The sequence below is a fragment of the Bos taurus genome, chromosome 23, assembly GCF_002263795.3.
Source record: "Bos taurus isolate L1 Dominette 01449 registration number 42190680 breed Hereford chromosome 23, ARS-UCD2.0, whole genome shotgun sequence".
In the NCBI taxonomy this organism is placed as follows: Eukaryota; Metazoa; Chordata; class Mammalia; order Artiodactyla; family Bovidae; genus Bos; species Bos taurus.
In genome coordinates this window covers 49,774,245-49,785,431 of record NC_037350.1, presented here as the reverse complement: position 1 = coordinate 49,785,431, position 11,187 = coordinate 49,774,245, and the positions used below count along the sequence as shown (strand labels likewise).

Genomic DNA, 11,187 nt, shown 5'->3' with positions numbered 1-11,187 from the left:
GGTCACACTGGAGTAAGACCCACCCTAATGATCTCATGTTAGCTTAATTTCCTCTTTAAAGACTATATCCAAATACTGTCACACTCTGAGACACGGGGTGTTACAACTTGAACATATAAATTTGATGGAGCACAATTCAAACCATAACATACATAGCGTTGCTGTTTGCTCATCCTCACTGCTCTATAGTATTCCATTGCATAAATAGACAGAAATAACTTTTTCTATTCTACTACTGATAGATATTTTAATTCCAGTTTTTGTTATTATAAACTATACTGCCCCACACCTTCTGGCACCCTTGAAGATATAAGACAACTTCACATTTACTAAGCTAATGCCAATATTTTTTCCCAAAGGTTACACTAATTTATGTTCCCATATCAGGATATAGAGTTCTTCTTGTCCCCATTCTTTTCAATATTTGATATCGTCTCTAAATTTCCTAGTTTCATGGATGAGAAATTGCCGGGGTCCAGCCCCGGTGGATCCAGGGGTTTCGAAGGGGAGACGGCTTCGGCGATCAGGAAACAACAGCTTACTTAAATGTTAATTAAAGATGTAAACAGTGGTTAAATAAGGATAGCTCAGTGAGGAAATTCAGTGGAGAAAAGAGGCTGAATAATTCAGCCAGAAGGTGCGAGAAAGAACGACATGGGGGGAAGGGGTAGAGTCATGCAGTAAGCCAGGCTTTCTTCCTCCAAACTTACCATATGCAAAAGTTTAGGTGATTTGCATCATCTTCTGGCCTGGAGGCCTGTTAACATTTTAAGACCCTTTCTTCAGAAAACTTATTTTTCTCTAAAGGTGATTAGTCAGGCGCCACCCTCCAAAAGCATTAAAGTTGCATTCCTATAGGGCAAAGGTGTGGTGGGCTATAACAAGAAAAAGAATTAACTCAAGGGTCCAAGGTTACAAACATTAAAGCTACTACTTACACCAATCATATTAATCAATACACTGCCAGGGACACAGCAGGTAAGGGATATGGAGACTTAGCAGCAAACATTGGCCCAACAAGTGAAAAACCCTTCACCAATACAATTTCTAATCAATCTTTTAACTGCTCAAAGGAATCTGTATTTAGACAGTTTAGAACATCTCATGCCTCTCACAGTTGGGAGGCTCTGACAATCACATGTGGCCGGAAAAACCTATTCAGACAGGCTAGAGGACTTCCAAAGGAGTTTGTAGGTTGAAACACTATCACACCCAGGAACTTTATTAACTGGAGCTGTAAGTTAACTCTTTTTTCAGAGAGAGGTAGTGGGGGACAGCCCCCCATAAAGTCAGAGGTGTAGGTGAGAGCACAAAGCAGAAAGTAGGCAGACTCTGGTTTTGGGGGTAGATGCTCGAGAATTTCCAGGGGGACTCCTGAGGCTCGATCCCACCTTTGCGTATGCCGAGCCTCCTTCCTCATGACCTTTGCCACGAGTGGAGCTCCTCACCGCCGGCTCCCGTCAAGAAATGATATCTTTTGTGGCTCTATTTAGCATTTCTCAGATCACCAACGGGGTTGAGGACCTTTTTGTTTGTTTATGAAATGCCTTTTCCCTTCTTTTGTCCGTGTATCCATTGGGGGGCAGGTATTAACTTTTACTGTATTGATTTGTCGAAGTTCTTCACATATTAGCACCAGACCTAGTGGCTCAGACAGTAAAGAATTTGCCTGCAGTATGGTTTGGTCCCTGGGTCGGGAAGATCCCTTGGAGAAGGGAATGGCTACCCAGTATTTTTGCCTAGAGAATGCCATGGACAGAGGAGCCTGGCGGGTACAGTCCGTGGGAACGCACAGAGTTGGACATATTGGTAATGTACGTACTTTCTGCCAGCTAGGGCTTGTCTTTTTACTAATGTTTTCTCTTACCAAATTGCATACGTCTGGGCTCTTCTTCTTTCACTTGCCTCTTGCTTGTGTTTCTCTCAGGTCCTGTTCTCTCCTTGTTCTACATACTGTCCTTAGTTAATCGTCCGAGGAATGAACTTGTCATCTACAAATGTCACTGAATCCTAAACTGCATCCTCAGATAGCTCTGCTGAACATCTTAAAGTTCACTGAACACTGCATGCCTTTTCTAACTTGTGAGCTCTGGCACATGCTTGCACTCAGTGGAATAACACCTGCCAGCTTCCCCTGCACTCCTCCACACACCTTTTTCACTAACTCTTACTAACCTTCGAGTCTCAGTTTCAGCTTAAGGTTCTTCTCACTGCGCCCCCACGGGGGCCACACAGTTGCCCTGCCACTGCGCTTAGCACACGGTATTACAGTTTATCTTTTTACTTAACTGTCTCCCGGACCGGACTATGAATCCCTATGACACTGTGCCTAGGACTGTGTTTCTGTTCATAACTGACATGCAATAAATACTGTTAAACTAATTAATACTTTTCATTCATTTTCATGCTCAATAATACAACTGACATAAGTATGTAGAGTCATTTGTTATTAAAATATGAACATAAATTTTACACATTAATCATCAAAATAAAGCTAAAATAACCTCTGAACCTTGGTCCCTCCCACCAAATAAAAGTATAGTAAACATGTACAACAATAGGTTGATCAACAGCTTCTGTTCAGCCAAGACCACGACCGTGGCAAGAAAATCCATGTTTTCAGGATCCTTCAAGATGTCACCACAGCCCTCTGTCCCTCCCCAGCCTTGGCCAAACTAGCTGCATCTCCTCCAGAGAGGAATGGGAACTGGAAGGATTGCCTAACCTGGTCACACCCGGGAAGGTGGGAAGTCGTCACACACCCAGGGAAAAATTAAACAAGTTACCCGGATGACAGTGCTTCTTGGCAGGGGTTCAGTGGCGTGCCTTCCCTGAAGCCATTTGTTTGGCATTGATACCTTGCATAGTCTTCTGTGTATCCTTGCCACCTCTTTTTAATATTTTCTGCTTCTGTTAGGTCCATACCATTTCTGTCCTTTATTGTGCCCATCTTTGCATGAAGTGTTTCCTTGGCACCTCTAATTTTGTTGAAGAGATCCCTAGTCTTTTCCATTCTATTGTTTCCCTCTATTTCTTTGCATTGTTCACTTTCGAAGACTTTCATATCTCTCCTTGCCATTCTAAAGTTGCCCTGTGTTTTGCCCCCTTCTCACATAAGGGCTGCTCAATCAATAGATTATTTTAATAAACAGAAGGCATGAGCCCATTGAGCTGAATGTTTAGAAATGATTCTCTTCTAAATTCGGCCTTTGTTCACACGGATCATTTTACAGCCCTGCTCAAAAGTGGGGAGTGACTCCCATCAACAGAAAGTTCACATTCTAAGCCACCTATTTCAGGAGCCCCACAACCTGGGTTTGGAAACTTTGGGAGAATTATGCTAAGCAAAGACAGAGGTTGGACATTCTAGGAGAGATGGCATTGGCAAAGGTGGTGATGAAAAGGGGAGAGACATTTCCGTGGGTGCATAGACCATGGCAACGGGAGGGGAGAGTTTCTACCCAGGAGCATCCGAAGATTCGCTTTAGCAAAGACCCACTCACACCACTCTGGGGACCCTTCCCTGATCTCACCAACCCGCATGGCTGTGCCTGCCTCTAGCTTTCTGCCAACTTGTGTTTCCATCTCTATCGTCACAGTTAACTGGTAGGAAGCACTGCTTCCTACTGCTAACCCCTGTCATTTTTGCGTAGTATCTATAATGTATTGTTTCACTTCAGTGGTGAATCCCTAAAGAACAGTAACAGTATCTAGGGCAAAAGGGTACACAGAGCAGAGGCTTGGAAAGTTTAAGTTGAAACAACTGATTCCTTAGAAAACAAGGAGGGGTTGCCCAAATTAGATAGTTGGGTTATATTCACCTCTGGAATGAAAAAAGTTGGCTAAACTTAGTTGGAAATCACTTATGCTGATTAGCAGCCAAGGAAATAATATAGAAGTTTATCAGCTTTACTCAAAATTTAATTTAAAAACCATTCTATTATCCAATTAATTTAACAGTCTGGTGGCATTGGAGTAGTTTTCACACTAAGTGGGGAAAAAACAATGTTCCTTTTCTTGGTGGAGAAGATAAGACCAGACAAATGCCTGCAAGTGGTCACACGCATGTGATCGTCTGAATCTAGATCTAGCTCTGGATTAGAGCCAATGTCATTTCCCCCGAGCCCCGACCAGTCACATTCCACAGAGAACAACGTGTGTCTGGACTCCTTACTTTGCAATCTCACAGTGACCTTTGAAATAGCCTCTTATTATTGGATGAAAGCTGCTTTGCAGCAAGGGACACTGATTGTAAATGCCATGTTTAGGAACCAGGCCAAGTTCGTCTTCACAAAAGTTCTACCATATTGTTGACAAACACGAAATAGTTGCTGCATGTGGCCGCTGCAACCAGACGCGCGCCGGCACCCACATCCGCGGCGGGGTGGGGGGCCTGTGTGATTAGAGGGGCCCACCCGCACCCACATCCGCGGCGGGGCAGGGTCTGTGCAATTAGAGGGGCCCACTCCACGCTGGCAACCCCACGACTGCACTGATTCCAGCACTGTCCTCTGAACTCCTCACGGCTTCTCCAGCCTCTGGGCTTCTCCAACCTCTGGGCTGGACTCCTTCACCTGCAAGATCTTCTCTTCACAATTATGGCACCTCAAGACATTTGAAAGTGAGTCAGTCTCCCTTTAGAACATTTACATGTTTTTTCTTTTAAACAAACAAATGTAATTGTTTACTTTTTCAAACAATTAACCAAAAATGGCAAAGGTAGGCAAATTCATGAAAGAAATAATAAAGGGAAGATTAAAGAAAATCGGTTGAAAACTTTCAGTGGACAATTACACACATTCTTCCGTTAGTTTGTTTTTATGCCAAAAACAGATTTGAGGCACTTTACAATAAAAAATATTAATAGAAAGTAAATTTTAAAATGGGCCTCCCTGGTCCCTTAGTGGTAAAGAATCCACCTGTCAGTGCTGCACACACAGGAGACGTAGGCTTGATCCCTGGTCGGGGAGGTCCCCTGGAGGAAGATATGGCAGCCCCTCCAGTATTCCTGCTTGGAGAGTCCCATGGACAGAGGAGCCTGGCAGACTGCAGTCCATGGGTTGCAAAAGGGCGGATGTGACTTAGTGACTAAATGACAACAACAAATTAAAGAACAAGAGATGAAGCATGAAAGGGAGTAAAAATTCTAATAAAACCCTAAGTAAAAGGAAGTATCTTAGCCCATTCCAGTTGCTAAAAGAGAACGCCACAGACTGGGAGGCTTGTAAACAACAGAATTTTGTTTCTCACAGTTCTGGAGCTGGAAGTCCAAGCTCAAGGCACCTACAGCCTCAGTGTCTGTTGAGAACCCTCTTTCCTCTCGCTGAGTCCACGCCTGGTGGACGGAGGGAGAGAGCTCCCAGGGTCTCTTATAAAGATAAAAATCCCATTCATAGGGGCTTCGTCCTCATGGCCTATCGCCTCCCGCAGACCCCATCTCCTAAATCCGTCACATTAGGTATTAGGCTTCAACATCTGAATCACGGGGCACAAACATTCAGTCCACAGCGGGGAGCTGTAACTGACCGTGAATCTCAACTCGGTGAGGCCAAAGTATCTGGGCACCCGGGGAAGGTAAAGAGCCCCAGGAGAAGCCCCTGAGCCCCCTGTGCTGCAGATCCACAGAGGGAGGGGGCACTTCCAACACAGTTATCTGACCCTCCCTGCACTTAACTGAATCAGAGTCCCCAAGCAGGAAGCCCAGATGTCTGTCTAATAGAAGGAACCATGAAGAAAGACAACCTTTTTCTTCGCTCTGAGACTATCCATGACAGATGGTTCTTCTAAAGCCCACGGGACAATGAAATGCACAGCGTGGATCTCATGGCTGTTCCTCACGCTGACCTTCAGCAGAGGTTGAGACGTAGCCTGATCACAGCGGGTGAAAGATCCAGGTGCATCTCACCGGCGAGGCCCCTGGACCAGCAGAGAAATGGTGCACTCGGGTACGTGGCCTCTCCTTCAGGGGGCGGTGAGGAGCCAGTAGGGCCATGCTCGTGTGAATGTGTGTGCTGACTCAGTCGTGACTGACTCTTTGGGACTCCAGGATATAGTCCTCCCAGGCTCCTCTGTCCATGGGACTTGCCAGGCAAGAACACTGGAGTGGGTTGCCATTTCCTTCTCCAGGGGATCTTCCTGACACAGGGCTCAAACCTGGGTCTCTTGTATTGCAAGGGATTCTTTACCATTAGTGCCCCCTAGGAAGGCGTGCATGGAGCCAGTCCCCAATAATAAATGTTAGCAGTTTTTACGGTTATCCTCAAAGGTCACTGTTCTTACTAGACTCTGGCAGGGGCTGAAAATGTCAGATAACCAACAAGAAGCAGCAATAAAAACCATCCCTGCTCTCACTACCCCTTTGTAGCACTGTCGCCTGCAAAGCCTGTTACTAATTCCTGGGGAAATGAAGAGAGAACCTGGTAACAGAGGCAAAGCTTCTTCTCTTGCCCTCTGTGCTGAGTGCAGCTTCACTGGCTCACAGCGGAGCACGTGCAGAGGCCTTGCAGCGGGGCCTCAGACCAGGGTTCCTGGTGGGAATGCCAGGGTCCACACCTCAACTGAGGGCTTCCCAGGTGGCTCAGTGGTAAGGCAATGCAGGAGACGCAGGTTCGATCCCTGGGTCGGGAAGATCCCGTGGAGAAGTGGCAACCCACTCCAGTGTTCTTGCCTGGAGAATCCCATGGACAGAGGAGCCTGGTGGGCTACAGTCCATGGGGTCGCACCGAGTCCAATAAGACTAAAACGACTGGGCGCACACACACACACACACACACACACACCTCAACTAAGGGTGTGGGCAGAAGGGCCACCTGAGACACCATGATTCAAGAGGGCGGCACGGCGTTGCAGCGGGGCGGGAGGGGGTCCTGAGAGCCCCGCTCCGGCATCTGGAGCTGGAGCAGCACAGCCCAGCCCCTCGCTATGAGGCGGCCCCGCCCACCAGCTGATCGGGAAGACAGCACTTTCCTTTGTTCAGAACCACATTCGGTCTGGTTCTATTGGCCCCAGCGACACTGGGCAGGAGGACCTTGATGGGGACCCACTCAGGAGGGCGGGAGACAGTACCACCAACAGCACAGAGCAGGGTCCTTATTTCCCTCAGTTTCACAGCCACCCTGTGAGAGGCACCCACTTTACAGATCGAAAGACCAGGAACGAATGGGTTCAGAGTCATCACTGCTGCATGACGGAACCGAAGGTCCACCTTCAGCACGGACACTCTGCTCTTAAGACCCAGTTCCACAGCTCCGCCCGGGGAAGGGCTCAGGCTGCTGGTTGCGGGGAAAGCCATACGCTGCAGGCACTTGGAGGGACATGTCCAAACGGCGGCTTTGTTGTAAAAATTAAAGCCTGAGCTACATCACCAGAGTCCCTGTATATGCGGCCAAACTTCTCAAAAAACAACTTGAATGGGGTCAAATGTTAAACTGGAGAAGACTCTTTAGAGTCCCTTGGACTGCAAGGAGATCAAACCAGTCAATCCGAAAGGAAATCAGTCCTGAATATTCATTGGAAGGACTGATGCTGAAGCTGAACGTCCAGTACTTTGGCCACCTGATGCAAAGAGCTGAATCATTGGAAAAGACCCTGATGATGGGAAAGATGGAGGGCAAGGAGAAGGGACGACAGAGGATGAGATGGTTGGATGGCATCACCAACTCATTGGACAAGAGTTTCAGCAAATTCTGGGAGCTAGTGAAGGACAGAGGAGCCTGGCGTGCTGCAGCCATGGGGTCACAGAGTTGGACACAACTGAGTGACTGAACAACAAAATGGTAAGAGACGCACAGGTCTCACTGTGATCTTGCCTGGAAGACTTTAGGAACAGGATTTGTCACGCGTCCACATCTACAAGGCAGAACCCGTCAGAAACCCTCAGCTGATTCCCCGGAATCTGAGTCATTGGGTAACCTCATCCACTTTCCCCTTTGTTCGGAACATGGCCAGTGACATCCTTTTTTGAAAATTTCTCAACTCTTTCTAAAGGGCAGTCACCCCTGAAGTCATTTGTTTTAAAGTTTCACATTCAAGCCAGCATAAAAGTGGAGAATGAAACGCTGTGTGGATCTCTTGAACTTGAATCCAGATAGTGAGAGCTCATAAACTCCCACTGGGGTGACCCAGGCTCCCCGGGGGCGGGGGCGGGGGCGGTGGGTCCTAGCCTGGCCCCCAGAGCACAGCCAGCTTCTTGTTCGGTTCCTGAACCTTCATCAAGAGCCAAACACTCGCGAAGGAGGCAGTGGTGTCGGTTTGCGCATCACCTTAAGAGGAGTAGGTGCCCAGGGACCAATCAGTCACCGGGGAGCATCTAGAAGAACCGACACCCCCTGGACATCCTCCCGGATAGAGAGCTTGTCGACTTGGAGAAGGATGACATTTTAAGACCGTAGTAAGGTGAGATGTGAAAGCATTTGAAACTCTAGGGCCCTCGGAGCAGCTGCCGGACACCGAACTCGAGAGCCCTCGGAAGAAGCAAGCTGCCTGGGGATGCAGGGAGCCACGCTGCTCCTCCCACAGCTGTCGGAGCCAAAGCCGGCCTCTCCCCACCCCCTCCCATCTCCGGGAAGAGCAGGAGCTCCGGAAAGAACAGAAAAGGCGAAAACACGGAGAGACGGAACTCAGGAAGGGAGCCTCGGATAGACCCGGATGGACCAGCAAGGATCAGAAAGGGTAAAATTGAATCCAGCGTTGGCTTTGGAGATGACTCTTAGGCATAATGAAAGGCAAAGTTCGAATGCCATCTCGGGGTGTGAGATAACAGCCGAGTCCCTTTTGAATCTCTGTTTACAAATACGTGTAATTAAAACGGTTTTGACAGCAATAATGTCCTCAGGAGGTCGTGTTCAAGGCTGGAAAGACTGGCAGCGAAACCTCACCTTTAAAAGGAGCACACTTGCTCTCATCCTAAAATGTGTTGGCTCCCAGGCCTGGAGAGAATGAAGGGGCACAGCGCTATGGAAACCAGATGCAAATTCCAGGACACAAGTGGCTGACTGGTGCTTACAGAAATTCCGGATCTAGAGACCACTCCCCTGATGTCAATGCCAGGAGGACTGCCGAGCATCTGGGAAGAAAGGATCTCCAGGAGCCGGCGTGGAGCAAGTCACATCAAACTTTTTTCAATCATATTCTTTTTTTCAGATTATAAAAGTGGTATCATCTCACTGTTTTTTATTTTCTAACTGGAGTTTAATTGCTTTATGATGCTGTGTCAGCTTCTGCTACACAAAAGCATGACTCAGCTGTATGTGCACATGTATGCCGTGTCTCCCTCTCCTCCCACCCTACTCCTCTAGGTCATCATCATTATTTTTTTTAAAGCGCTAAAAAAACAAACAGGTGAATGGCCCCACCATTATCCCAACCCTCAGAGATGACTACCATTAACTGATTTATCCACGTTTTTCTCTGCATTTATACTACTGTACAAAAAACAGGACTTATACAGATGTAGCTCGATTCTCACAAGATTCCTGTTCCTGGAAAGGTGATCTCCAAAAGCAAACTAATACTTAAATAATTTCAGTTTAACTTTGACATTCACCTACCCACGCGTCCTCTGTGAAACTGAGTAGTCCAGTAGGAAGACTTAATGTCGTCCTTCTGATAGTGGGTCAATACTGCTGTTCCCATATACAAAGTGTGGATCATTAAATAGCTTCAGTTATTTGCATAGCTAATGAAAATTATCATACTCAGCTGATACTGGGCTGAGGTTGAGAGGTGGGGGTTGGGGGCACAAAGTATCTGTTCCAGAGGGGCCAAGTAGCCAGGCCTTACCCAGGGCAGAAGCCCACAGGGCGGGCTGGGGGACACTCTGGACCAGAGCTGTGCCACTCTCCCTTTGCCCCTCTGGTGAGGGAGAGGAAGGTTGTGGGCTGGGCCAAGTAGCTACCCTGTCCTGCCCCATCCCATCCTCGGCCGGTCAGAACGGCTTTGACGCCTGCTTGAGGATGAAGCCTCAACACTCGAGTGTCTTCATGATGTTGGCCACGTTCCTGCAGTCATCAATGCCGCTGTGGGGCCGGCCTGTGTATTGCAGGCCGAGGCCCTTGTTCATGTCCAGAAGTCCGTTCTTGGGCCAGCAGCCCATGGCGAAGCTGTAAGCCTTTTTCAGGTTAATCCACTGCTTGAAGTAATCTGCTACTGGCAAGCCCCAGTACTGGCACTGTCCTGGGAGCATGACTTTTAAGTCCCAGTCTCCACAGGCGACAAAAATTCACCTGACGTTTGGATCGAAGAGGCCTTTCTTCGCCGTCCACTCATCGCCCCTCTCCAGCACTTGCTGCAGGCTTGGCTGACCATCCACCATGGCTCGGATAATCCCAGTGAGCTCTGTACAGAAGGGAGTACACTGTGGATGGACTACGGGCTGGACATACGTGTGAAAAGTAGACTCAGTCTCCATGGTCCGGCCATTTAGCTTCAGGATGGGGAACTCTATGATTTCCTCCGTGCACTCTGACCCCCTGTTAAAGCATTTTATGTATGTTAACTCTTAAGAAAACCCTATAAGGAAGGTAATCATATCTTATTTCAGGTGGAGAAAAGGAGGCTCAGATAAATTGATGTTCCCAAGGTCAGACAGCAAGCGATTGTGATGTCACTTGTTCAAACCTATTCAAACCAAAGTCAATGTATGTTCCATCCTACTGCCTGCCATCCAAGTAATCAGGTCACGGTTACGCATATATGCGGGTCAATAAATCAACATGCTCAAAGTTGTTTTGTGATGTGACTGTGCATATTATAGAATAATTAGTAGAGGTAGTGAGTTTGGAGTCCATTCTCTGGCACTCAGCACCGGCATGATCTTGAGCAAATCTTTTAACATAAACTCCGCGACAAACTGAAGATCCTATCCAAAGTAATAACGGCCTCACAAGGCGCTCAGGAATGGAAGAGGGAAAATGCCATAGATCCTACAAATATTTTAAAAAATTAGTAAGGAAAGAGTATGAACAAGACTATGTCTCCCAAAAGGTAGGTTAAACAGTAACATTCTTAAAAGATACAGATTACTAAAACAGACATGAGAAGAAATAGAATGTAAGAGTAAGTCCATATTTATTAAACAAATGGAATTGTAATTAAAAACCTTCATAAAAATACATAGCCAGGTCTAGATGGCTTCTCTGACAAATTCCATCAAATATTTAAGAAACAAATAATACAAATCCTACACAA

The 11,187-nt window shown here is 47.1% G+C and overlaps 1 pseudogene; it reads right to left on the bottom strand.

Moving 5' to 3' along the window:
• Nucleotides 1–6,893: 6,893 nt before the first annotated feature.
• LOC789352 (ERI1 exoribonuclease 3-like) lies at nt 6,894–10,710 on the bottom strand (annotated as a pseudogene).
• Nucleotides 10,711–11,187: the final 477 nt, after the last annotated feature.